The sequence below is a fragment of the Monodelphis domestica genome, chromosome 4, assembly GCF_027887165.1.
Source record: "Monodelphis domestica isolate mMonDom1 chromosome 4, mMonDom1.pri, whole genome shotgun sequence".
Classification (NCBI taxonomy): Eukaryota; Metazoa; Chordata; class Mammalia; order Didelphimorphia; family Didelphidae; genus Monodelphis; species Monodelphis domestica.
This window is the reverse complement of record NC_077230.1, coordinates 175,603,482-175,630,019: the sequence shown is the minus strand read 5'-3', so window position 1 is coordinate 175,630,019 and position 26,538 is coordinate 175,603,482. Positions and strand designations below refer to the sequence as shown.

The window sequence follows — 26,538 nt, the reverse complement described above, 5'->3', positions numbered from 1 at the left end:
AAAAGACAACGCCTAGGAATGTAATTGCCAAATTCAAGAGCTTCCAAGTAAAGGAGAAAATCCTACAAGAAGCCAAGAAGAAGAGCTTCAGATATAAGGGGGCTCCCATAAGGATCACACATGACTTAGCGGCTAACACACTAAGAGACCGCAAAGCATGGAACACGATATTTAGAAAGGCAAGAGAGCTGGGTCTCCAACCAAGAATCAACTACCCAGCAAAACTGACTATATACTTCCAGGGGAAAGTATGGGCATTCAACAAAATAGAAGATTTCCAAGCATTTGCTAAGAAAAGACCAGAGCTCTGTGGAAAGTTCGATATCCAAGCACAGAAAGCAAGAGAAACATGAAAAGGTAAATATGAAAGAAAGGGAAAAGGAGATAAATCTTATCTTTCTCTTTAAGTCAAACTCTCTTCTATAAGGACTACATTTACATCTAATTATATATATTAATATGTGGGGAAAATGTTTTGTGTAACTCTCATAAATTGTATCATCATAAGAGTAGTTAGAAGAAACATGCATAGGGAAAGATTGGGGAATCAAGAAGATTTGGGGAAAGTTGGGGCAAAAAAAGGAAAAGGGAGGGGGGAACCGTGATAATACTAAGATTAACTTCAAGAAATAGGGGGGGAATCAATAGAATAAACTTTCCCATATAAAGATACACATGGGAAGGGGAGGGGAAGAACTCTCATATGAGAAGGAGAGGAAGAGAGCGTGAAGTGGAAGTACTTAAACCTTACTCTCAGTGAAATCAAATCTGAGAGGGAAGAACATCTAGATCCAGTGGGATCCTGAATTCTATCTTATCCATTAGGGCAAGAAAGAAAGGAAAATCAAGGAGGGGGAGGGGGGAGGGAGCACAAAAAGGGAGGGAAGGAGAGGGGGGAGGGGAAGGGAGCATAAAAAGGGAGGGGCTAGAAAGGGAAGCATCTCAAGGGAGGGAACTAGGGGGACTGACCTAAAGTAAATCACTGGTTCAAAAGGAGAAAGCTAAAGAAGAAAGGTCAGAACTAGGGGAAGACATCAAAATGCCAGCGAATCCACAAATAACAATCATAACTTTGAACGTGAATGGGATGAACTCACCCATAAAACGCAGACAAATAGCAGATTGGATTAGAACACAAAACCCTACCATATGTTGTCTTCAAGAAACACATATGAGACGGGTTGACACTCACAAGGTTAGAATTAAAGGTTGGAGTAAGACCTTTTGGGCCTCAACCGATAGAAAGAAGGCAGGAGTTGCAATCATGATATCTGACAAAGCCAAAGTACAAATAGACCTGATCAAAAGGGACAGGGAAGGTAAATATATTCTGCTAAAAGGAAGTATAGACAATGAGGAAATATCACTAATCAACATGTATGCACCAAATGGTATAGCATCCAAATTTTTAATAGAGAAACTAGGAGAATTGAAGGAGGAATTAGACAGTAAAACCATATTAGTGGGAGACTTGAACCAACCACTATCAAATTTAGATAAATCAAATCAAAAAATAAATAAGAAAGAGGTAAAAGAGGTGAATGAAATCTTAGAAAAATTAGAATTAATAGACATATGGAGAAAAATAAATAGGGACAAAAAAGAATACACCTTCTTTTCAGCACCACATGGCACATTCACAAAAATAGATCATACACTAGGTCATAGAAACATGGCACTTAAATGCAGAAAAGCAGAAATATTAACTGCAGCCTTTTCAGATCACAAGGCAATTAAAATATTGATCGGCAAGGGTACATGGAGACCCAAATCAAAAATTAATTGGAAATTAAATAACATGATACTCCAAAATCGGATAGTTAGAGAAGAAATCATAGAAACAATTAACAATTTCGTTGAAGAAAATGACAACGGCGAAACATCCTTTCAAACCTTATGGGATGCAGCCAAGGCAGTACTTAGAGGAAAATTCATATCCCTGAGTGCATATATTAACAAATTAGGGAGGACAGAGACCAAGGAATTGGAAATGCAAATCAAAAAACTTGAGAATGAACAAATTAAAAACCCCCAGAAGAAAACCATACTAGAGATCCTAAAATTTAAGGGAGAAATTAATAAAATAGAAAGTGACAGAACTATTGAGCTAATAAACAAGACTAGAAGCTGGTACTTTGAAAAAACAGACAAAATAGACAAAGTACTGGTTAATTTAATTAAAAAAAGGAAAGAAGAAAGGCAAATTAATAGCATCAAGGATGAAAAGGGGGATCTCACCTCAAATGAAGAGGAAATTAAGGCAATCATTAAAAACTACTTTGCCCAACTATATGGCAATAAATTTACCAATCTAGGTGATATGGATGAATATTTACAAAAATATAAATTGCCTAGACTAACAGAAGAAGAAATAGTTTTCTTAAATAATCCCATATCAGAAATTGAAATCCATCAAGCCATCAAAGAACTGCCTAAGAAAAAATCCCCAGGGCCTGATGGATTCACCAGTGAATTCTATCAAACATTCAGAGAACAGTTAACCCCAATATTATACAAACTATTCGACATAATAAGCAAAGAGGGAGTCCTACCAAACTCCTTTTATGACACAAGCATGGTACTAATTCCAAAGCCAGGCAGGCCAAAAACAGAGAAAGAAAACTATAGGCCAATCTCCCTAATGAATATAGATGCAAAAATCTTAAATAGGATACTAGCAAAAAGACTCCAGCAAGTGATCAGAAGGGTCATCCACCATGATCAAGTAGGATTCATACCAGGGATGCAGGGCTGGTTCAACATTAGGAAAACTATCCACATAATTGACCACATCAACAAGCAAACCAACAAGAATCACATGATTATCTCAATAGATGCAGAAAAAGCCTTTGATAAAATACAACACCCATTCCTACTAAAAACACTAGAAAGCATAGGAATAGAAGGGTCATTCCTAAAAATAATAAACAGTATATATCTAAAACCATCAGCTAATATCATCTGCAATGGGGATAAACTAAATCCATTCCCATTAAGATCAGGAGTGAAACAAGGATGCCCATTATCACCTCTATTATTTGACATTGTATTAGAAACACTAGCAGTAGCAATTAGAGAAGAAAAAGAAATTGAAGGCATCAAAATAGGCAAGGAGGAGACCAAATTATCACTCTTTGCAGATGACATGATGGTCTACTTAAAGAATCCTAGAGATTCAACCAAAAAGCTAATTGAAATAATCAACAACTTTAGCAAAGTTGCAGGATACAAAATAAACCCACATAAGTCATCAGCATTTCTATATAATTCCAACACAGCTCAGCAGCAAGAACTAGAAAGAGAAATCCCATTCAAAATTACCCAAGACAAAATAAAATACTTAGGAATCTATCTCCCGAGACAAACACAGGATCTATATGAACACAACTACAAAACACTTTCCACACAACTAAAACTAGACTTGAACAATTGGAAAAACATTAACTGCTCATGGGTAGGACGAGCCAATATAATAAAAATGACCATCCTACCCAAACTCATCTATCTATTTAGTGCCATACCCATGGAACTCCCAAAAATTTTTTTTACTGATTTAGAAAAAAACATAACAAAGTTCATTTGGAAAAACAAAAGATCAAGGATACCCAGGGAATTAATGAAAAAAAATACAAAGGAAGGGGGTCTTGCAGTCCCAGATCTCAGACTATATTATAAAGCAGCGGTCATCAAAACAATTTGGTACTGGCTAAGAGACAGAAAGGAGGATCAGTGGAATAGACTGGGGGCAAGCAACCTCAGCAAGACAGTATATGACAAACCCAAAGATCCCAGCTTTTGGGACAAAAATCCACTATTTCATAAAAACTGTTGGGAAAATTGGAGGACAGTGTGGGAAAGATTAGGCTTAGATCAACACCTCACACCCTACACCAAGATAAATTCAAAATGGATGAATGACTTGAACATAAAGAAGGAAACTATAAGAAAATTAGGCGAACACAGAATAGTATACATGTCAGACCTTTGGGAAGGGAAATACTTCAAAACCAAGCAAGAATTAGAAAGAATTACAAAATGCAAAATAAATAATCTGGATTACATCAAATTAAAAAGTTTTTGTACAAACAAAACCAATGTAACCAAAATCAGAAGGGTAGCAACAAATTGGGAAACAATCTTCATAAAAACCTCTGACAAGGGTTTAATTACTAAAATTTATAAAGAACTAAATCAATTGTACAAAAAATCAAGCCATTCTCCAATTGACAAATGGGCAAGGGACATGAACAGGCAATTCTCAGCCAAAGAAATCAAAACTATTAATAAGCACATGAAAAAGTGCTCTACATCTCTTATAATCAGAGAGATGCAAATCAAAACAACTCTGAGGTATCATCTCACACCTAGCAGATTGGCTAACATGACAGCTATGCAAAGTAATGAATGCTGGAGGGGATGTGGCAAAGTGGGGACATTAATTCATTGCTGGTGGAGTTGTGAATTGATCCAACCATTCTGGAGGGCAATTTGGAACTATGCCCAAAGGGCGATAAAAGACTGTCTGCCCTTTGATCCAGCCATAGCACTGCTGGGCTTGTACCCCAAAGAGATAATGGACAAAAAGACTTGTACAAAAATATTCATAGCTGCGCTCTTTGTGGTGGCCAAAAATTGGAAAATGAGGGGATGCCCCTCAATTGGGGAATGGCTAAACAAATTGTGGTATATGTTGGTGATGGAATATTATTGTGCTAAAAGGAATAATAAAGTGGAGGAATTCCATGTGAACTGGAACAACCTCCAGGAAGTGATGCAGAGCGAAAGGAGCAGAACCAGGAAAACATTATACACAGAGACTGATACATTGTGGTACAATCGAAGGTGATGGACTTCTCCATAAGTATCAATGCAATTTCCCTGAACAATCTGCAGGGATCTAAAAAAAAAATACTACCCACAAGCAGAGGATAAACTGTGGGAGTAAAAACACCGCTGAAAAGCAACTGCTCGACCACAGGGTTGGAGGAGATAAGACTGAGGAGAGACTCTAAATGAACACTATAATGCAAACTCTAACAACAGGGAAATGGGTTCGAGTCAAGAACACATGTGATAACCAGTGGAATCATGCGTCGGCTATGGGAGAGGGAAAGCCGGGGGGGGGGGGGGGGGGAGGGGAGGAAAAGAAAACGATCTTTGTTTCCAGTGAATAATGTATGAAAACGACCAAATAAAATAATATTAAAATTAAAAAAAAAAAAAAAGAAGACCCAGAAATCATTTCAGATACCAGCTCTGTCACTGACTGATAGTGACTTTGAAGAAATAACAAGTTTAGCTCCTAAGTTTCTTAAACCACAAAACAGGCATGATACCTTTTCCTATCTATGTGTCATAAATAGGGATATATTAAGACACCAACATTGTAGAGGGAATAAAGCTATTATATGCAGCTTCATCTCTGTCTGAGACATATAAGAACATCTTCAAGAGTAAACTCTGGTTGTATGCTTATTTTTGACCAATTTTAGAATTTATTTATTCTAATGACACATATAAACTAAATTGGAAAACAATTTCAAAATAAGTATAAAGGCTGGACAAATTTTTCTATATGAACATAATAAAATACTACTATAAAGTAAGAAAGATTAAGAAAGCAAAATTTTCAGAGGAACCTGGGAAGACTTGCATGAATGGATGCATAATGAAATAAACAAAAGCAGGAGAATAATTTAATCAATAAAATTGATATTATGAAAATGAAATATTCTGAAGAATTTTGGTCAAGTCAGTGATCAACTATGATTACAGAAGACCCATAATGAAGAATGCTACCTACTTCCTGACAGAAAAATAGGTGATAAACCAGAATGCAGAATGAGATACAGTTTTGGACTCCGTCAACATGGTAATTTCTTTTGTTAGGTTATGTTTATTTGTTTATGAGGGTTTTGTTTTGCTTTGTTTTTCAAGTACAAAAAGGGAAGGAAGGAGGAGATGAGTAAGAAAAAATAAATCCTTGATAATTGAAATTTTTATTTAAAAAATAATATTTAATATACATTTAGAAAAACACAAATATATTTTCCAAATAATATCTGAATTGAGTGTCCAAACATTCAATATAACTAGGTGTTTTTTTAATTGAAGGGGAGCAAAATCTATTTCTAGGTCTAAAAAGTAAGAGACATTTAATTTTGCAGGATTCAGACAAGTAAAAGTTGAGATTCCCGTCCTTTAGAATCTTATGCTCTTTTAGGGAAAGGTGAGATACACACACAAACACAATTAATGAGATAAGATAACATATAATTAACAAAAGAAGGCAACAGACCATATTTGTTACTGGAGTTAGAGAGGGAAATGATCACTTGGTATTTAGAAGTTTATGGAAGGTTATATGGAGAATATGAGTGGTGGTGAGACACATTCCGGTGGCGTGCTGGCAGAAGAGTGCAACATGAATGAGCAAAATGTCAGGTAAAGCAAGTGCCATCTCTTGTCAGTTATGCCTCTATAATATATCTCGTATCCGAACTTTCCTTTATACTCCCTTGACACGATTTTAGTTGAAGATTTGATCACTTTTCCCTCACACCTAAAGGTTTACTACTTAGCTTTCTGTTCTAGTTTGACTCTCCTCTTCTCTTCCCCTCCCTTCCCTCACTAAAATCTTTCCTTACTTCCTACTCCCTAATGCATTATTAGGATCATAAGACTCCTACTTAGAAACCTCAGTGGCTCAGTGGCTGCAAATTGCCCATCAAATTTAGTGTTAACTCCTGTTCCTGGCATTTAAGAGTCTATGTACTCTGGATCTAGATTTTAGCTTTCCCTAACTCCAGCAGGTGAAAATCATCTCTCCATGTTCAATTTCTTTCTTATACTTTGCATTCATTCTCCCTTATATCATAGATATAAATTTTAAAAATCATGTTTCCAACCTCCTCATTTTACAAGTGAGGACACTGAGCCTCAGAGCTGTCATGTAGCCAGATGCAAAATACAAAGAACAAGCAATAATTTTGATATGTTTTAATTTTAGGACAGTAACTGACAGGGGGCTGACTCAGAATATGTCAGAACATGACCAAATTATATGTTTATTGAGGTAGTTTCTTCAACTTTAGTTCTGTCAGTTGAGTACTGGATTTCATATCATACATTTTTTAAAATAATATACTTATTTAGAATATTTTCCATGTTTACATGGTTCATGTTCTTTCCCTCCCCCCTTCAGGAGCTGACAAACAATTCCACTGGATTATACATGTATCATTGTTCAAAACCTATTTCGGTATTATTCATATTTGCAATAGGGTGATCTTTTAATGCCTAAACCCCAGTCATGTCCTCATCAAAACCACATGATCGATCATATGTTTTTCTTCTGTGTTTCTTCTCCCACAGTTCTTCCTCTGGATGTGGATAGTATTCTTTCTCATAAGTTCCTCAGGATTGTCCTGGATCATTGCATTGCTGATAGTAGAAAAGTCTATTATATTTGATTGTGTCATAGTGTTTCAGTTTCTGTGTATATTGTTCTCCTGGCTCCGCTCCTTTGACTCTGCATCGATTCCTGGAGGTCTTTCCAGTTCACATGGAATTCTTCTAGTTCATCATTCCTATCAGCGCAATAATATTCCATCACCCTCAGATACCACAATTTGTTCAGCTGTTCCCCAATCAGTGAACACCCCCCCCATTTTCTAATTCTTTGCCATCACAAAGAGCACAACTATAAATATTTTTGTACAAATATTTTTCCTTACTATCTCTTTGAGATACAAACCCAGCAGTGTTATGTCTGGATCAAAGGGCAGGCAGTCTTTTAAAGCCCTTTGGGATTAATTCCAAATTGCCTTCCAGAATGGTTGGAGTAAATCACAACTCCACCAGAAAAATATTAGTGTTTATACATGTTTCATTACTCCTTTTCCTTGTCTTTTTCCTTTTTTAACATGGATGTTGTTGGGTTTTTTAAAATAAGTGTTATACCAAGGAATTATGCAAAAAATTAACTCTTAAAGGCAGTGAATCTTAATGATATTGAATGGCTTTTGTCTTGGGGAAGTGAAGTATTTCAAGGATCATTCAGCAGCCAAATGAAACAGAATGAGGGGTATTGTTGTATAGAAGATTTTTTGGTTGAAAATGAACAACAGTAGCAAGAAAGTAATAAACTATTCCTGTCAAACAGCCAGCCCAGGGCTCTTACTAGGGCATCATTGTATTCCTGTCTTTCTCCCCTAATCTATTATAAACTATTTGAGAGCAGAGAATTGTAAACTCTTTAAAAGCAAGATCTGTGTTGCATGTGTTCATCTGTATTCCCATATGATAAACAAATTCTTGTAAGAAAAAATCAAAAGGAAAAATTCAGTGTTTATTATTTCATAGATCTCTATATGGACAATGTAGATCTAGAAAAAGATTAAGATGAAGCTGATTTATAGAGGTCAACATGTTTGTATTTCACTCTAGAAGAAACTGAGTCATCAAAGGTTTCTGAGCAGGGAAATAACATGATGTAGACTGTATTTTAGAAAAATTCATTTAGTTGTAGAATACATACTTCATTAGAAGGTCAACATACTAAGAGGAAAGTGACCGGAAGATTGGCTCTTGCAATGGTTCAGCATTCATTAAAGATTTATATTATGGTGGTCTTAGTTGTGACAATTGAAGAAAATGAAAAAGAAACATTAAAGGAAAAAAAGTGGTTTATTAATTGCTTTGCTACAATGACTATGTAGATACAAGACAAGGGTGACTGACTTCAGCACCCTCCCCTACCCCAACTGTTCCCTTTCATCTTTATATTTGGTTAAATGCTTCTTTTTCCAATATCAGCTCTAATTTATCAAGAAATTAGTGTCCATAGCAAAGTAAAAAACTCTTTGTTTAGTTCACACACTGCTTCCATTTCTTTGCCTTCTTCATGGATAAACAACACCCACATTGTCTTTAATAAGGCACAATACAGGGAACTTTTTCATGGGTTATTTCTACCAGCTGCCTCTGTACTTTCTCTTTTTTTCTCATCTTATTCTGGAAACTGTTCCCTGTCATATTAGCTCACAAGGATGATATGATAACATAGAATTGATGAAAGCATTTTGAGACCCTAAGAAGGAAGATTTATAAAGCCTTTATATTATTATTTTACTATCTTTCCCTGCACTTAGATGTGTTTTTCAGTTTCCAGGGTCTCCTTTTAGCCCACTAGCTGTCCTTTGCTACATGATAACTTACATTCTACATCTTGAGGGTAATTGGAGCTACATTCAGAACATTTTCAGTCTGAATTCAATTTATTAATTTTATAAGAAACTAAAGATAGTCAAAACTCACTTTCAGTGCCTTTGGGATCAGACACTTTGCCAAGATAGCAACAGGCATGACTCAAATGTTTTCTAGCATCTACCTCTGTTTCCTATCATTGGAAAGCCTTTTAATATTTAGTGATTTTTTTTTCCTCCCACACATTTTGGATGTTGTCATCTAAAGTCACCACATCAGTGAAGTAAATTTCCTTGTGCTGTTTATTCAATATCATAATAACCTATGAAAGTTTAATGGCAGTAATAATATTTTTGAAGTTTAGAATACTCTTGTAATTGTTCACAACCAAGCCCTTTTGACCAACTATGGTACGACATTGAGGATAGAAATCTGAAATTATGACAAATATCTAGAAGAGCTGAAAATTGGAAAGGAGTTTCTAAAAGTGGCATTCATTTTAATAAAATAAAACACATTGGGTATCTGAATTGGGAAAGGAGAAGAATAGATTGGTGTGGAAGGGTGTTCACAGAGGATTTGACTTTTGCTGCTTCTAATTGGCTATCTTACTAACAAGAGAGGAATAGAAACCAAAGAATTGAATTATTAGTAGAGCTCTAGCTTCACCCTAAAGCATAACACTTTTCTTTCATTTGAGACCTTTTTTTAATTGAGGCTGAAATATTGTGAGATATATATCTATGTATATATATATATATATATGTGTGTGTGTGTGTGTATGTGTGTATACAAGTATATATGTATGTATAAGAATATATACATAGATATATCTCGCATATATATACACATATCTTTAAGCTTTCCTCCTCAAAATTATTTTTAAACAGTTTTCACTTAAATTTTGAATAGGTTAGCTCATGTTTCCTTTTTAAAAATTTCCTTTCTAAGTTTAATTACATTTATAACCCTGTTCTCCAGTACCATCTCAAGTGGTTTAATTTGAATGATTTTTTAAACAGGGCCTATGTTTAATTTTTCACTGAAAAGTGGACCCTTATTACCAAACTAGTAGAAATTCTTTGTGATAGTGCAGAGGGAGATTATACTTGCATGTAGCTATGCTATAACCTTTACTTATTATAATTCTTAAAAATTAAGATATTTTATTTTGCCAATTACATATAATAACAATTTTGCACATAAGTTTTCTGAAGTTGAAAGATCCAAATTGTCTTCCTTCCTTCCTCCCCATCTCTGGTAATGGTAAGCAATTTGACCTGGGTTATACATGTATTATTGTGCAAAATGTATTTCCATATTGTTCCTGTTACCTCTTATTATATTCTCTATTCCTTGTTTGGCCATAAATTCTTCCCTTCTCCATAGATCTGACAGGAAAACTATTCTTTCTTCCCCTGATTTACTTATGGTATCACCCTTTACATCTAAATCGTATATCCATTTTGACCTTATCTTGGTATAAGGTGTAAGATAATAGTCTATACCTAGTTTCTTCTGCACCATTTTCCATTTTCTCCAGCATTTTTTGTCAAATAATGAGTTCGTAGCCCCAAAGCTGTTATCTTTGAGTTTATCAAATACTAGGTTGCTACAGTATCCATATTCGGTTCCAATTCCATTTCTTACTAATACCAGATTGTTTTGGTTGATTACTGCTTTGTAGAACATGTTTGAGATCTAATACTGATGCACCACCTTTTTTCATTATGTTACCACTTTTAATGGAGAATTGACATCATTACTTCCCAATTGTTCTTAGTGAATATATATGTGTGTGTGTGTGTGTGTGTATATATATATATATATATATATATATATATGTATATATATAAAATTAGAGCTAGGTGTGGAGAGAACAATTTTTTCAAAGATATACTCTTAAAAGCACCTAACCTTGTGGGCAAAGTCTCTTCCTCAAATCAATGATCCTGTAATCACTGCTTTTAAAAGATGTCAAAATCTTTGTTTTCAAATCTCCTACAATGTAATGTATCTTTAGGGGACAATGATCAAATCACTGATTCTTTTTGCTGTGAATTCTTGGGCTTATTATTGATCCAGTGAGCAAAAGCTTAAAGTGTGTCCTAATCTATTTATATTCTAACTTCCAAAATTTATTTTTCTCTCCATAAAGCTTATCGTCACATCATACCCACATACATAAACATATGTATGTGTATCCATATGTATCCACATATATGCATGTGTTTAGTTTAGCACAGGATTCCTTTTATATACGTGTGTTTGTGTGTGAGAGAGAACAAGACAATATATTTATATACACATATAATATGATAACAAGCCTTTGAGAAGAGAAAAAGAAGTTTAGATAGTTAGAATGTAAATAGATTAGGATATATTGTGAGTTTCTGTCCATTGGATCAATGACCAGATGCATGAATTCACAGGAAAAAGAATATATATGCATTTGCCCAGTCAGGTGCATATGAGCTATCATTTGGCCTCTCCTCTCGCCTGAGATAAACAGCCCTTCACACAGGGAGTTCTAAGCTTGAAATCCTTGAACTAAATTATTTTCATGTGAAATCAATAATTGTTAGAGGACTATATTCCCTGTAAATGGTTCATGTAAACTTTATTTGACAGGGTCCAAGTCACAGTAGACCCTCAAGGGAGTTTGGCCCTGAAAAAGAAGACATTTTTCCTGCTTACAATTTTTCATTGTCTTTGTAGGACTCCCTGAGTCCTCCTCCATAATGTAAGTGGACATTTTGATGAAAAAGGTTGGCACTAGGCTGTTTTTCAAATACAATTTTACATTGTTCTTTTCAGTTTTTATTTTATATTGTAAGAACATGTCCACTACCAATATAGAGAAGGAAATGACAATAATAAAATACTCTTTAGGGTCAAGTATATATTTTGTGGATTTTATACTTCTCTATTTTTACTACTCTTTCTTAGCTTCCTACTTTGTGATAATTATTACTGCTTTTGAATCAGTCATCACCCACTTGGACACTATATGGGATACAATAGAAATACATGGAGTATAGAAATATATTTTTATCATAAGATAGGTCATTGACTTATATACTTACATTGAGTTTAAACACATGAAATCCACTCTGTTCTTCTCAACTGACCATTAGTGAATTAACTTCTTACCCCACCACTCCAAATGAAAATGCCCTTTCATAGGTCAATAGTGACAGTTTTAAAAATTATTTTTATGAAGAACATAACATCAACAAACCAAAACATTTAACTTTATGGAAAAACAGATAGATCAATTATATATAAACTATGTAGTTCTATTTCCTATTATTTATTTTAAAGTGCATATTAAATTTAATATAATTGTAAAATTAATCTATTTGTTCTACCTTCTAAGCTTTGTGCCTTTCCTAAATTTTCATATTCATTTTCCTTCTGTTTTCCTTTTTCCCACTGTCATCTCTTTCTTTCCCCTTTTTCTTTTTTCTTTTTTTCTTCCTCTTCCTCCTCTCCTTTTTCAGCCTTCTCCTATTTATTTCCTTTTAATTTCCTTTCCTTCCTTCTTTCTCCCTACCAAGAACTCATATGCCTTCATTTGTGATTCAAACAGAATCAATTAAAATAATGAAGTCAACAAATTGGCCATTTCTGAATAAATATCTCATTCTGCACCTCTAATACATCACTTCCTTCAGAGAAATGGTTTTCATATTTCATCATCAATCATAATTGGTCAAACTATTTATCAGAATTGTAATCTTCTAAAGTTGTTTTCCTTCATATTATCTGATCAATCATGTAAATCATGTCCCCATGTAACTCATGTCCCCAGGTTCTAATCTACTTCTTTCATACTACATTACTTTGCTAGGTATCCCCAAATCTATTAAATTCATCATTTCTTACATCACAGTAATACTCCATTGCTTCCACATTCATTGGTTTGTTCAGTTGTTTTTCAATTGACAAACATTTAATATTTTATTTTTCTGACTTCAAGAGATGATGGTTATAAATGCATATGAGTCCTTTCCTTCTATCTTTGATCTCAAAAGCTATTGACTTTGAGGGAATCATTCTAATTGCTTGCCAGAATGATTAGATCAATCATATTTCTACCAGTAGCACATTAGTGTTCTTCTCCTCCCATAACTATTCCAACAGTTACAATTTTCCTCTTTATCATGTTTACCAGTTTGATAGATGTGAAGTAGAACCTCAGAGCTATTTTAACTTACATTTCTCCAGTTAATCAATTAGAGCATTTTTTGTGATTGTTGATAAATTATATTTATCAATAAGAAAACTTACCATTCATATCTTTTTACTACTTCTCTGTTTGGAAATTGTCTTGTTTTGCATATCAATTTCTCATGTATCATGGATGAGAGACCTGTATCATAGAAATTTGCTTGAAAATTTTATTCTAGTTAAGCATTTTTCTTCCAATTCTAATCATATTGATTTTGCCAAAAGAAAAGCTTTTTATTATTTTTATTGAATGAAAATCAAATCCTCCATTTTATCTTCTTCAATCATTTTTCTCACCTTTGGGGAAAAAATCCCTTACAATTCCTCCCCCTAGTCATAGTTGTAAAAGGTGATATCTTATTGTCTAAATCTGGTGGACTGTTCTTGGTTTTTAATTTTTTTTCTTTAACCTGTGCACTTTTATTTGAACTGGTCTTAAGTCAGTGTACGGGTAAAACTCCTCCCCTCCCTCAAATACTGGCATCAATTTCATTAAACTCCCAGGGAGATTGGTAAAGTCTTCATTCACATCTATGTTGGGGGCAGGGAGAGAATTTAGGGAGCCATTCATTATGGCTGACAATTAAAAAATAGAAGTATTAAGGCAGAAGATACAATAAGTTTTTTGTATTTTTTAAGAATTACATAATTTACATGTAAAGCAACATTACTGCCATGTGAATCTTTAAACTGCTCACAGCCACATTCCCCTAGTCTGGATTTATGTTAAGCCTCCCCCCCCCAGGCTCCTTTGGACAGAGAGTAGGACAGCCTTCATAGAGGCAAATAACTCTCTGTAACAATGCATTATACAATATTTGGAAGGATTTATTTTTTTTAAATGTACAGAGTCCTGAAGACACACTGTAGAACTTTAGGGATATTTGCCTCCAACATACTTTAGACTGCTCATCACCTTCACCATTTCAGTTTTTAAATCCCGATTCAAGCCCACCATCCCCACCCTCCCAAATAAAATGAAACAAAATAAAAATAAAACCATGCCAATCTCATCTCTTTTGGGGGGGGGGCAATTATCATGTCACACCCTTTGACAAAAAAATACAACAACAACCAAGGGAAAAGAAAAAACACCAACAGTCCTTTTAGAAGCATTTGTGATGAAGGGCCAGATTCATCCTACTCCTGCTTACTGATCCACATCTTTTGGAAGGTGGAGAGGGAGGCCAGGATGGAACCTCCAATCCAAACAGAATATTTGCACTCAGGTGGGGCAATGATCTTGATTTTCTTTGTGCTGGGTGGCTAGGGCTGTAATCTCCTTCTGTATCCTGGGTACATGGTGGTACCACCAGACAATACAGTATTGGCATACAAATCCTTAGGGATGTCAACATCACACTTCATGATTGAGTTGAAAGTAGTTTCATGGTTTCACAGGACTCTGTGCCTAAGAAAGATGGCTGGAAGAGAGCCTCTGGGCACCAGAACCTCTCACTGTCAATGGTGATAACCTGAAGATCAGGGAACTCATTGCTCTTTCCCAGAGAAGAGCTGCATGCAGCAGTGGCCATCTCCTGATTGAAGTCAAAGACTACTTAACACAGCTTCTCCTTGATGTCAGGTACAATTTCCCTCTGAGCTGTGGGGGTGAAACTGGACCCTCTCTTGGTCAGGATCTTCATGGGGTGATCTATCAGATCATGGCTAGCCAGATCCAGAGAGAATGGCAAGGGGAAGGGCTTACCCTTCATGGGCGCAATGTGGGTCACACCATCACTGGAGTCCATCACAATACCAGTGGTACAACCAGAGGCATACATGGACAGCACAGCCTGGATGGCAACGTACATAGCTGGGGTGTGGAAGGTCTCAAGCATGACCTGTGTTATCTTTTCTCTGTTGGCTTTGTGATTAAGGGGGGCTTTTGTGAGCATTATAAGGTGCTCTTCAAGGATCACACAGAGCTCATCAAAGAAAGTATGATGCCAGATCTTCTCTATGTCATCCCAGTTGATGACAATGCCATGTTCAGTGGGGTACTTCAGGGTCAGAATATCTCTCTTGCTCTGGGCCTCATCCCCCATCTTTCTGGCCCATAGCCATGACACCCTGATGTCTGGGATGCCCAACAATGGAAGGGAAGATGTCCTGAGGGGCATCGTCTCCTGCAAAGTCAGCTTTGCACATTCTGGAGTCATTGTCAACAAGGGGCACAGCAATATCATCATCCATGGAGAACTGCTCAAGTTTAAACCCTTGAGAGAGAGGAGGTGGTGCTACACATGAAGGCAGTGGGGAGGCAAGTGCATGCTGGGTGAAAGAGCTCATAGCTCTGTTTTTAATATTTTAAACTTTCTGTAGGGTATTAATGCTTTTCCTAGATAAATTCTCTTCCCCTGACTTTGTGAATCATTCTTCCTCTTTTTGACCATGACTTCTCAACTCCATCATACTTTTCTTGTCCTTGGAGTCTCTTGTCCTAGGCCCTATTTTTCTTTTTCCTCTATACTTTCTACCTCGAGATATCAGTAGCAGTTTGATTTTTCAAATCTATGTATTCATTCATAATCTCTTTCTTGAACTACAGCCATTTATTTATAACTACCTACTAGATATCTCCAATTAGGAGATATCTCTTGGCATCTAGAAAACAACATTTCTAGAATAGAATTTATCATAGCCCCTAAATTTGTCCTTTATCTCAACTTTTATATATATTAATGTCACTGCCAAGGTACCAGCAAGATACAGTCAAAATCTCAGAGTATTTACTGTTTTGATTACTCATGTTAACATCTAAGGTATTCTTTTGACATTACCGCCATAGTTTTCACATCTACTTGCTTCTCTTGATTCATACTGTTACTACCTAGTTCAGCCATTGAACTATTATAGTAGTCTCCTAATTGGTTTTTCTTCCTCCATTTTTTTTAATTTTAATTTTTCCAGGTTGCATGTGATTATAATTTTTAATATTTATTTTATTATATTTTGCAATTCATGTTCTCACCCTTACTCCCACCCCTCCCCACTTCCCAAGGGGGCAGGCAGATGGAAGTTGTACTTCTGTTTTCATATAATACATACATCTCTGTTGGTTATATTATGAAATAAGATGCATACTGCTTACACTAGAGAAAAATTAATGGAGTAAATCAAGTGAAGAATATGTTTCAATGTGTATTCAGACTCCATGTGTTCTTTTTATGATGCTGGATATAATATTTTTTTATCATGAATCCCTGGGAGTCCTGGATCCTTGCTTTATTGATAATAGTGAAGTCATTCACAGTTGAACATCATACATTATTGTTGTTATGTTCTCCTGGCTCTGTTCACTTCACTTTGTATCACTTCTTATAAGTCTTTCCAAGTTTTTTTTTTGTGATTATCTTGTTTGTCATTTCTTACAGCACAATAGTATTCCAACATAACCACCTTCCTTCATTCTATTCCCTTGTTAATTCTTCCTTTCATTAGATGTCAAATTGTATTGGTTTAAGGTTTTCTATGACCTGGTTCCAGTCTTCCTTTCCATCATCACTTTACATTTTCCCCATGTATTCTGATTCAGCCAAACTCAACTGTCATCTGTTTGTTGATGTTCCTTTGTTAATTCTCTTAGACTAACATATAAGATGTGAATGCATTCATTTTGATCGTTCCTTATTTTCTTTCTTATTCTGTTCTTTCAGAAGTTTTATCTTCCTTCAGTAAATAGCTCAGGTGTTCTTCATGGAATCATTCTCAGATTCTCATATCTCCTTCAAATATTCCTAGAGTCTTTTGTTTTAATATTTACTTTACTGTAGTTACACCCTGCATTTATCTGTATACATTTTACTTAACAAGAAAATTTGTGTTTCCCTTTTAGAAAGTTAACTTCTTGTGTCCTAGGTCCTTCCTGTCTTATTTTTGTTACTTCCGCAGTGTTTCCTCTGGATGTGGATAGTGATTTTCTCATAGATTCCTCCAGGTTGTTCAGGGCCATTGAATTGCCACTAATGGAGAAGTTCATCACATTCGACTGTACCACAGTGTATCAGTCTCTGTGTACAATGTTCTCCTGGTTCTGCTCCTCTCGCTCTGCATCACTTCCTGGAGGTTGTTCCAGTCCCCATGGAATTCTTCCACTTTATTATTCCTTTTAGCACAATAGTATTCCATCACGAGCATATACCACAATTTTTTCAGCCATTCCCCAATTGAAGGGCATCCCTTCATTTTCCAATTTTTGGCCACCACAAAGAGCGCAGCTATAAATATTCTTGTACAAGTCTTTTTCTTTATTATCTCTTTGGGGTACAAACCCAGCAGTGCTATGGCTGGATCAAAGGGCAGACAATCTTATATAGCCCTTTGGGCATAGTTCCAAATTGCCCTCCAGAATGGTTGGATCAGTTCACAACTCAACCAGCAATGAATTAATGCCCCAACTTTGCCACATCCCCTCCAGCATTTATTACTTTCATTTGCTGTAATGTTAGCCAATCTGCTAGGTGTGAGGTGATACCTCAGAGTTGTTTTTATTTGCATCTCTCTAATTATAAGAGATTTAGAACACTTTTTCATGTTATAATTAATAGTTTTGATTTCTTTAACTGAAAATTACCTATTCATGTATCTTGCCCATTTATCAATGGAGAAAGGCTTGATTTTTTTTGTACAATTGATTTAGCTCTTTATAAATTTGAGTAATGAAGATTGTTTCCCAGTTTGTTGTTTCCCTTCTAATTTTGGTTGCATTGGTTTTGTTTGTACAAAAGAACTTTTAAATTTGATGTAATCAAAATTATTGACTTTACATTTTGTGACCTTCTCTAAGTCTTGCTTGGTTTTAAAATATTTCCTTTCCCAAAGGTCTGACATGTATATTAGTCTGTGTTCATCTAATTTACTTATAGTTTCCTTCTTTATATTCAAGTCATTCACCCATTCCAACTTTATCTTGGTGTAAGGTGTGAGATATTGATCCAAACCTCTCCCATACTGTCTTCCAATTTTCCCAGCAGTTTTTATCAAATAATGTATTTTGGCCCCAAATCTGGGATTTCTGGGCTTATCATAGACTGTCTTGCTGAGGTCACTTACCCCAAGTCTATTCCACTGATTCTCTGAAATCTTTGTATTAATAATGAATAGGTTACAAGAGGTATCAAACATCCCTGAAACATATACTTAAAAACTTCTGTGAATCAATGGTAATAGAATTTCTTAGTTGAATTAGTAGGAAACATAATATACTAGTAGAGACAAAGGAAAGATAGGCACTCTGTCCAGCATCAGAATGAAATAGGATTTTTATACTCATCTTATAGAATTTGATCATGCTTTAATAGTTTCCTTCAAAATAAAGTACTGAAGAAAAAAAACAGTAACACTTGAGTTCTAATACATGAAAAAGAATAGTTCTCCCATTGTTCAACTAACATTTTATTGAATCTTAAGTACAAGCAATATAATTGCCTCTATTTATTGGAAATGTGTCAGACTTTGTAAACTGAATCTTTCATGCTCCTACTGTCCCATTACACATACCAATTAAGGGAATTCATTCCCATATCAGTCATTATTTAATTTCACTGAAGTTCCCAAAAGCATGGTGTCATTTATCAATAAACTCCTAAATAGGCATCTTGATGAAAAACGTATATGTTCTAATATAGTCAGACAAAAAAAATATGACTGTTAGAAAAGATAGCTTCTCAAAGATGTTATATATCTAAAGTTATGATATTTAGAAAATAAGTGGATTTGAAGACTTAGATTATAATTCTGAATCCATCACCAGTAATATACAAATATATAATCATTAGTATCCTGAACCATGAAATAAGGAAAACTCCAGCCTTGCTGAATTTGCAGAATGCTTGTGATAACATTCTGCATGTAAATTTCAAACAAAACATATTAAATCCTCATTACATTCAAGATACTTTCAAATAGTCTCAGGAATTTACATTTCATTGAATGTTTTTGAAAAGACTTTTAAAACTATTCCATTCATATAAATGCATATTTTAAAATTATATTTATTAGGAAATTGACATTTTAAGGAATATTTGGATGGTTAGTTTATTTTGCTGGATCTTTATATATAACATATTTCCTAATTCAGTAGACCCCACATTTCTGTCCTAGATTATTTTCTCTTCCTCTATATTTTCTTTTGGTAACCCAAGAGACCTATTAGTTTAACACTAATCTCTAGACAGATGGCTCACAAATCTGTATATTCAGTCCAATTTTCTCCTTGGAATTTCAGCTCAACTTCACCTGTTGCTTTTTTGGCCATTTCAAACTGGATATCCCAAAGACTTATTAAACTTATCCAAAACTGAATTCGTAATCTTCCATGAACTTTCTTCCTTCTACCAGTCAATTCCATTGTTTCAGGTTTGTAATCTCATTTCACTGACTTCACATCATATATCAAATCAATTGCCAAATTTCTTCTTTTTTCATAACATATTTTGAATCTAATTGTTTCTCTTCACTCACATAATTACCCACATCAGGGTTTCATCATCTTTTGTCTAGAATATTACAAAAGTCTAACTGACCTTTCTACTTCAAGTTTCTGCTTACTCCATTCTATCTAACCCTTTGCTGCCAAATTATTCTTTAAACATAAATCTGTCCAACTCACCATTCTCAGGTATACCACCAATTTCAGTAGCTTCCTATTGCCTGTAGGAAAAAATATAAATCTCATTATTGAGCATTTAAATACTTCTTCTCTTGGTTCTATTTAAATGACCATTTCTTTTTGCCTGCTTTGCTTAATCAATACAAATATCATGCTTGCTAATTATTCCTAAGACTCTGTCCCGGACTATAATCTCCCTTAAAATTCTATTTTATAGTGACTTCTTTAGCTATCTGGGTTTTATTTTTATCCTGTCTATGCAGATGATCCCCACTAGTGTATTGATCTATATATATTCATCTTATTTCATGGTCCAGGATACTAACGATTCAGCTAGGTGGTGCAGTTCATTATTCCTTTCAGCATAGTAATATTCTATCACTATCAGATACCACAATTTGTTCAGCCATTCTCCAATCAAGGAACACCACCTTATTTTCCAATTTTTTTGCCACCACAAAGAGCATGACTATAAATATTTTTGTACAAGTATGTTTACTTATTATCTCTTTGAGGTACAAAGGTAGCATTGTTGGATCAAACTGTAGGCATTCTTTTAAAGCCCTTTGGGTATAATTCCAAATTGCCTTCCTGAATGGTTGGATCAATTCACAACTGCACTAGCAGTGTATTAGTGTCCCAATTTTGCCACATCCCCTCCAACAGTTATTATTTTCCTTTACTGTTATATTGGCCAATTTGCTAGGTGTAAAGAGGTAGCACATAGTTGTTTTGATTTGCATTTCTCTAATCAGAAGGAATTTAGAAAGCTTTTTCATGTAATTATTGATAGTTTGGATTTTTTTTAGCCTAAAACTGCCTATTCATATCCTTTGACCATTTGTCATTTGGTGAATGGCTTAATTTCTTATACATTTGATCTATTTCCTAATATATCTGTGAAATTAGACCTTTGACAGAGAATTCTGCTTTAATTTTTCCCCAGTTTGTTGCTTCCTTTCTAATTTTGGTTATATTTGTTTTGTTTGTATAAAACCTTTTAAATTTAATATAATCAAAATTATTCATTTTTCATTTTGTAATGTTCTCTATCTCTTTCTTGGTCTTAAATTCCTGCCTTTCCCATAGATCTGAGAGATATACTATTCTATGTTCACCTAATTTATTTGTGCTTTCACTTTATATTTAAGTCATTTTCTCATTTTGAATTTATCTTAGCATAGGGTGTAAGATGTTGATCATACTGTTTTCCACTTTTCCCAACAGTTTTTGTCAAATAGTTAGTTCTGATTCAAAAAGCTGGGATCATCGGGTTTATCAAACACTATCTTGCTGAGGTCATTTACCACTAGTCTATTACATTGATCCACCTTCTGCCTCTTAGCCAGTACCTTATTATTTTGGTGATCACTGCTTTGTTTGTAGTACATTTTAAAATCTGGTACTGGCTTGGCCTCCATCCTTTACATTTTTAAAAACTATTTCCCTTGATATTCTCGAACTCTTGTTCTTCTCAATGAACTTTGTTACATTTTTTTTCTAATTCTATAAAAAAAGTTTTTGGTACTTTGATAAGTATGGCACTGAATATGTAAATTAGTTTAGGTAGGATTGTCATTTTTATTATATTAGCTCATTAGCCATGAACAACTAATGTTTATCCAATTGTTTAGATCTAGTTTTGTTTGTGTGAAAAGTGTTTTGTAGTTGTGTTCATATAATTCCCAAGTTTGTCTTGGTAGATAGATTCCCAAATATTTTATATTGTCTAGAGTGATTTTAAATGGAATTTCTCTTTCTAACTCTTGCTGCTGAGCTGCAATGGAAATATATAGAAATGCTGATGATTTATGTGGATTTATTTTGTATCCCACACCTTTGCTAGAATTATTAATTATTTTACCAGCATTTTAGTTGATTTTCTAAATATACCATTATATCATCTGCAAAGAGTAAAAGTTTAGTTTCCTCATTGCTTAACTTTAATCCCTTCAATTTATTTTTTTCTTTAATTGCTACCACTAGCATTTCTAATAAATATTAAATATTAGTGGTGATAATGGGCATCCTTGCTTCTGTCTTAATCTTATTGGGAAGGTCTCTAACCTATTCCCACTGCATATGATATTTACTAATGGTTTTAAATAAATGCTGTTCATTATTTTGAGGAAAGGCCCTTCTATTCCTAACTTTCTAGTGTTTTTAATAGGAATGGGCATATTGTCAAAGGCTTTTTCTGCATCTATTGAGATAATCCTGTGTTATCTGTTGGTTTGATTATTGATATGGTTAATTATGTGGATGGTTTTCCTAAAGTAAACCATCCTTGCATTCCTTGTATAAGTCCCGCCTGGTCATAGTGGATAATCCTTGTAATAACTTGCTGTAGTCTTTTTGCTAGTAATTTATTTAAGATTTTTGCATCTATGTTCATTAAGGAGATTGACTAGTTTTCTTTTGAAGTGGTGTATCTCATAAAGTGAGTCCAGACACCCAGAAGTTCAAATTAATGGAACTAATAGTCATGTATTAATCTATTGATTAACAAATGTACCTGTTGGCCAGAACAGACTTTCCTAGTGAAAGCTGCACTGTACTGAAGTTTTTATATGGTGCAAGATACCAAACAAACAATGTTCATTAATGAGACATAACCTTGATGAAGCAAGTAAGCCTTATGCTCTAGAAGCTAGATTCATCATTAGTGTGGAGTACAGGATATTCATTGTATATCTTATCCTATATTTGCTTCTTTGTCACCAAGGGAGTTACTTTTTCATGGATACTGACTATATTTTTTGGTTCTAAGCTGACTGACCTTCATAGGAAAGCTCATTTCTGATTTCTGCTTTCGCCAGGGAGAAATAGGTTTTCTGATTAATGACTTAGTTTACCTCACTTCACTTTCTCTGTTTTTGGACTGCCTGATTTTGGAATCAATACCATATTTGTGTCATAAAAAGAATTTGGTAAGACTCCTTCTTTGCTTATTTGTCCAATAATTTGTATAGTATTGAGATTAGTTGTTTTTTAAATGTTTGATAGAATTTACTTGTGAATCTATCTGGCTATGTGGATTTTTTCTTAGGAGGTTCCTTGATGGCTTGTTAAATTTCTTTTTCTTAAATGGGATTATTTAAATATTCTATTTCCTCTTTTGTTAATCTAGACAATTTATATTTTTGTAAATATTCACCTTTCACCTAAATTGTCTTATTTATTACCATAAAATAGGGCAAAATAGCTCTTAATGTTCTTAATTTTCTCTTAATTAGAGGGAGATTGCCCTTTTCATTTTTGATATTGTTAATTTGATTCTCTTCTTTCTTTCTTTAATTAGATTCTCTCATACTTTATCTATTTTATTTGTTTTTTTAAAGTACCAGCTCCTAGTCTTATTTATTAGTTCTGTGAAGTGTTAAATTTTAGGGGGAAGGAGTTTGATCAAAAGCCAGTGCATGATTTATTCAATGCAAAACACTTAGTTTATTATTAGGAAGTATGGATAGGAAATAGGAAGGAAGAAAGTGAAAGTAATCTTATAATAGATTATAACTATCCCCCAGATCCCAATCCTAACTAAATTTTTCTAGAAAACTCTACATCTATTTTCCTCAGAGGGCAGTATCTGCTACTAGGTCGAAGCCCCCACCTTCTCTCCTATTCTCTTGATCTAATAATTTATTCACTATCTATCTAATGTATCTGCCCAAGATAATCAGTAATCAATAAAGCTGATAAGGCCTTAAATCCTTTTCGCAGTCTCTCCTGTCAGTCCTAGAGAAAGCAAGCCACACACACTCCTCTCTGCAGGGTGCCAGAGACAAAAAGCCCTTTTCAAGGGTCTATAACTTACTAACTCCCAGACCCTTCTGTCACTAACTGCCAAGTGGCATATCAGGGGGTCTCTAACTGCTGACCTGCACAACAGGGAGTCTTTTAATGAAAAAACATATTACTCCTTTTCCTCTTAAATATAAAAATTAGAAATTAATTTTAAACACTATTGTAACAGTTCAAAATTTCTTAAACTTTAAATTTTATTAATTTCTCTTTGTTGGATTTTTAATTTCATTTTTGTGGGGATTTTTAATTTGTTCTCTTTTTCATTTTTTATGTTGTAAGCTCAATTCATTTATCTCTGCCCTCTATATTTTGTTGATCTAGGCACTCAAGGATATAATTTTTTCCCTGAGTACTGCTTTGGCTGTATCTCATAGATTTTGATGTCTCCTCATTGTCATTCTCTCTGATGAAATCAGTAATTGTTTCTATGATTTGTTTTTGACTCACCAGTTTTGAAGAATTAGATAATTTGGTTTCCAATTAATTTTAAATTTTCCTCTCCATGAATCCTTTATTTATTATAATTTTTATCACATTATGATCTGAAAAAAGTTGCATTTATTGTTTCTGCTTTTCTGCATTTATTTGCAATGTTCTTATGCCCTAGTACATTTATATGTGTGTGTGTGTGTGTGTGTGTGTGTGTATATATATATATATATATAAAATCTTTGCATATGTACCATGTGCTGCCGAAAAGGTCTATCCTTGTTTAGTTTTCTCAAGATAGCTATTAACTCTAATTTTTCTAACATTTCATTCACTTCCTTTACTTCTTTCTTATTTAATTTTTGATTCAATTTATCTAGTTCTAATAGGAGAAGTTTGAGGTCCCTCACTAGTGTGGTTTTACTATTTCCTCCTTAATATTTTTTAGTTATTCCTTTAGAAATCTGAATGCTATACCATTTGGTGCATATATGTTTAGTATTGATATTACTTCATTGTTTATAGCACCTTTCCTTTTAGCAATATAAAATTTCCTTCCTTATCTCTTTTAATCGGATCAATTTTTACTTTAGGTTTGTCTGTTATTGTGATTGCTACTCCTGATTATTATTTTTTTTTTTACTTTAGCTTATGCAGAATAAATTTTACTTCAGCCTTTCATCTTTAATCTCAATGTGTTTCATCTCAATGTGTTTCTTCTAAACAACATATTCTGGTTTTTAATCCACTCTGCTTTTGGCTTCGTTTTATGGGATGAATTCACCCATAAAATGAAGCAGATAGCAGAGTGGCTTAAAAACTAGAATTTCATATCATCACATTTGTAAACTCATCATACATCATCATATACATCATATCATCATATTCAGCTTATTTCCCCACCCTCTTTCTAGGTATAATCCTTCTATCTGTTCTACTACTAAGTAATTTTTGAGGAATACAGATATTCTCTTTCCATGTAGAAATACAAACATTTTGACCTTAATGGAGCCCCTTACATTTTTTCTTTCTTATTTATTACCTTTTTTGGTTTCTCTTCCATCTTGTGTTTGGTCTTAAAATTTTTTGTTTAAGTCTGCCTTATTCCTCAGGAATGCTTGGAAATCTTCTTCTTTATTGTATGTCCATTTTTCCCTTGAAAAAATATACTCAGTTTTGCTGGATAGGTGACTCTAGGTTATAAACCTAGATCTTTTGCCTTTCTGACTATTATATTACATGCCTTTGAATCCTTTAATGTAGAAACCTCTAGGCTCTGTGTGATCCTGATTGTAACTTGATGGTATTTGAATTCTTTCTTTTTGTCTTCTTGTAGTACTTTCTCCTTGGCTTATGAGCTTTTTTATTTAACTATTGTATTCCTGGAAGTTGTCACTTGAGTATTTCTTTCTGGAGGTAATCTGTGAATTCTTTCAGTTTCAATTTTATTTTCTTATTCAGGGATATCTGGGCAGTTATCTTTGAAAATTCCTTTTAATATGATGTCCAAGTTATTTTTTTTGCTCTTGTCTTTCAGGTAGTCAAAGAATTCTCATTTTATCTCTTCTAGATCTATTTTCTAGGTCAGTTGCTTTTTCAATAAGATATTTCATGTTTTCCCCTTTTATTATTTTGATTTTATTTTATTGTTTCTCGATTTTTTATGAAATCATTAGTTTCTAGTTGCTCAATTCTGATTTTAAGGCCTCATTTTTCTCTATCAGCTTTTGGGTCTCGATGTGTGTAGGTACCGATTTATATATATGTATATGTATATATATGTGTGTGTGTGTGTGTGTGTGTGTGTGTGTACAAAAGCACAATTTATACTTTAACACAAATATGCTGGATTCTCTAATAGAATGAAAGCTTCCTTAATATAGGGACCTTTTGAGTTTTGTCTTTACATCACCAAGCTCACATAGTAGAAATTGAATAAATGTTTGTTTAATGACTCATTAAAGAGATAAAAAACTCTGAATGCAGGGTATTAAGTTAATTCCAAAGACAGTGGCTATGTCACTTAGTTACTCTTAATTATTTTCTTTGTTAAAAGAGGACAAATAGATGAGTATTTTATATAGAACTGCCTCTGATGTAAGAGCCAAATTTTTCAATAAAAATGGAAAATTAAATCATTTTTCCATCGTACAGCAAAAATATAATAAAATATGTTCCTCATTCCCTTAACTTTCTGTGTTCAATGATACACAATTATTTTTAGTGAAAGCAAAAAGTTATAATACACT

The 26,538-nt window shown here is 34.0% G+C and overlaps 1 protein-coding gene and 1 pseudogene across 1 annotated transcript in view; one reads left to right on the top strand and one right to left on the bottom strand.

Moving 5' to 3' along the window:
• Positions 1-26,538, top strand: part of LOC100016648 (sodium channel protein type 9 subunit alpha) — a 228,785-nt gene that overhangs the window by 33,054 nt on the left and 169,193 nt on the right. The gene's annotated exons all lie outside the window — the stretch shown is intronic.
• Positions 14,547-15,639, bottom strand: LOC100023367 (actin, cytoplasmic 1-like; annotated as a pseudogene).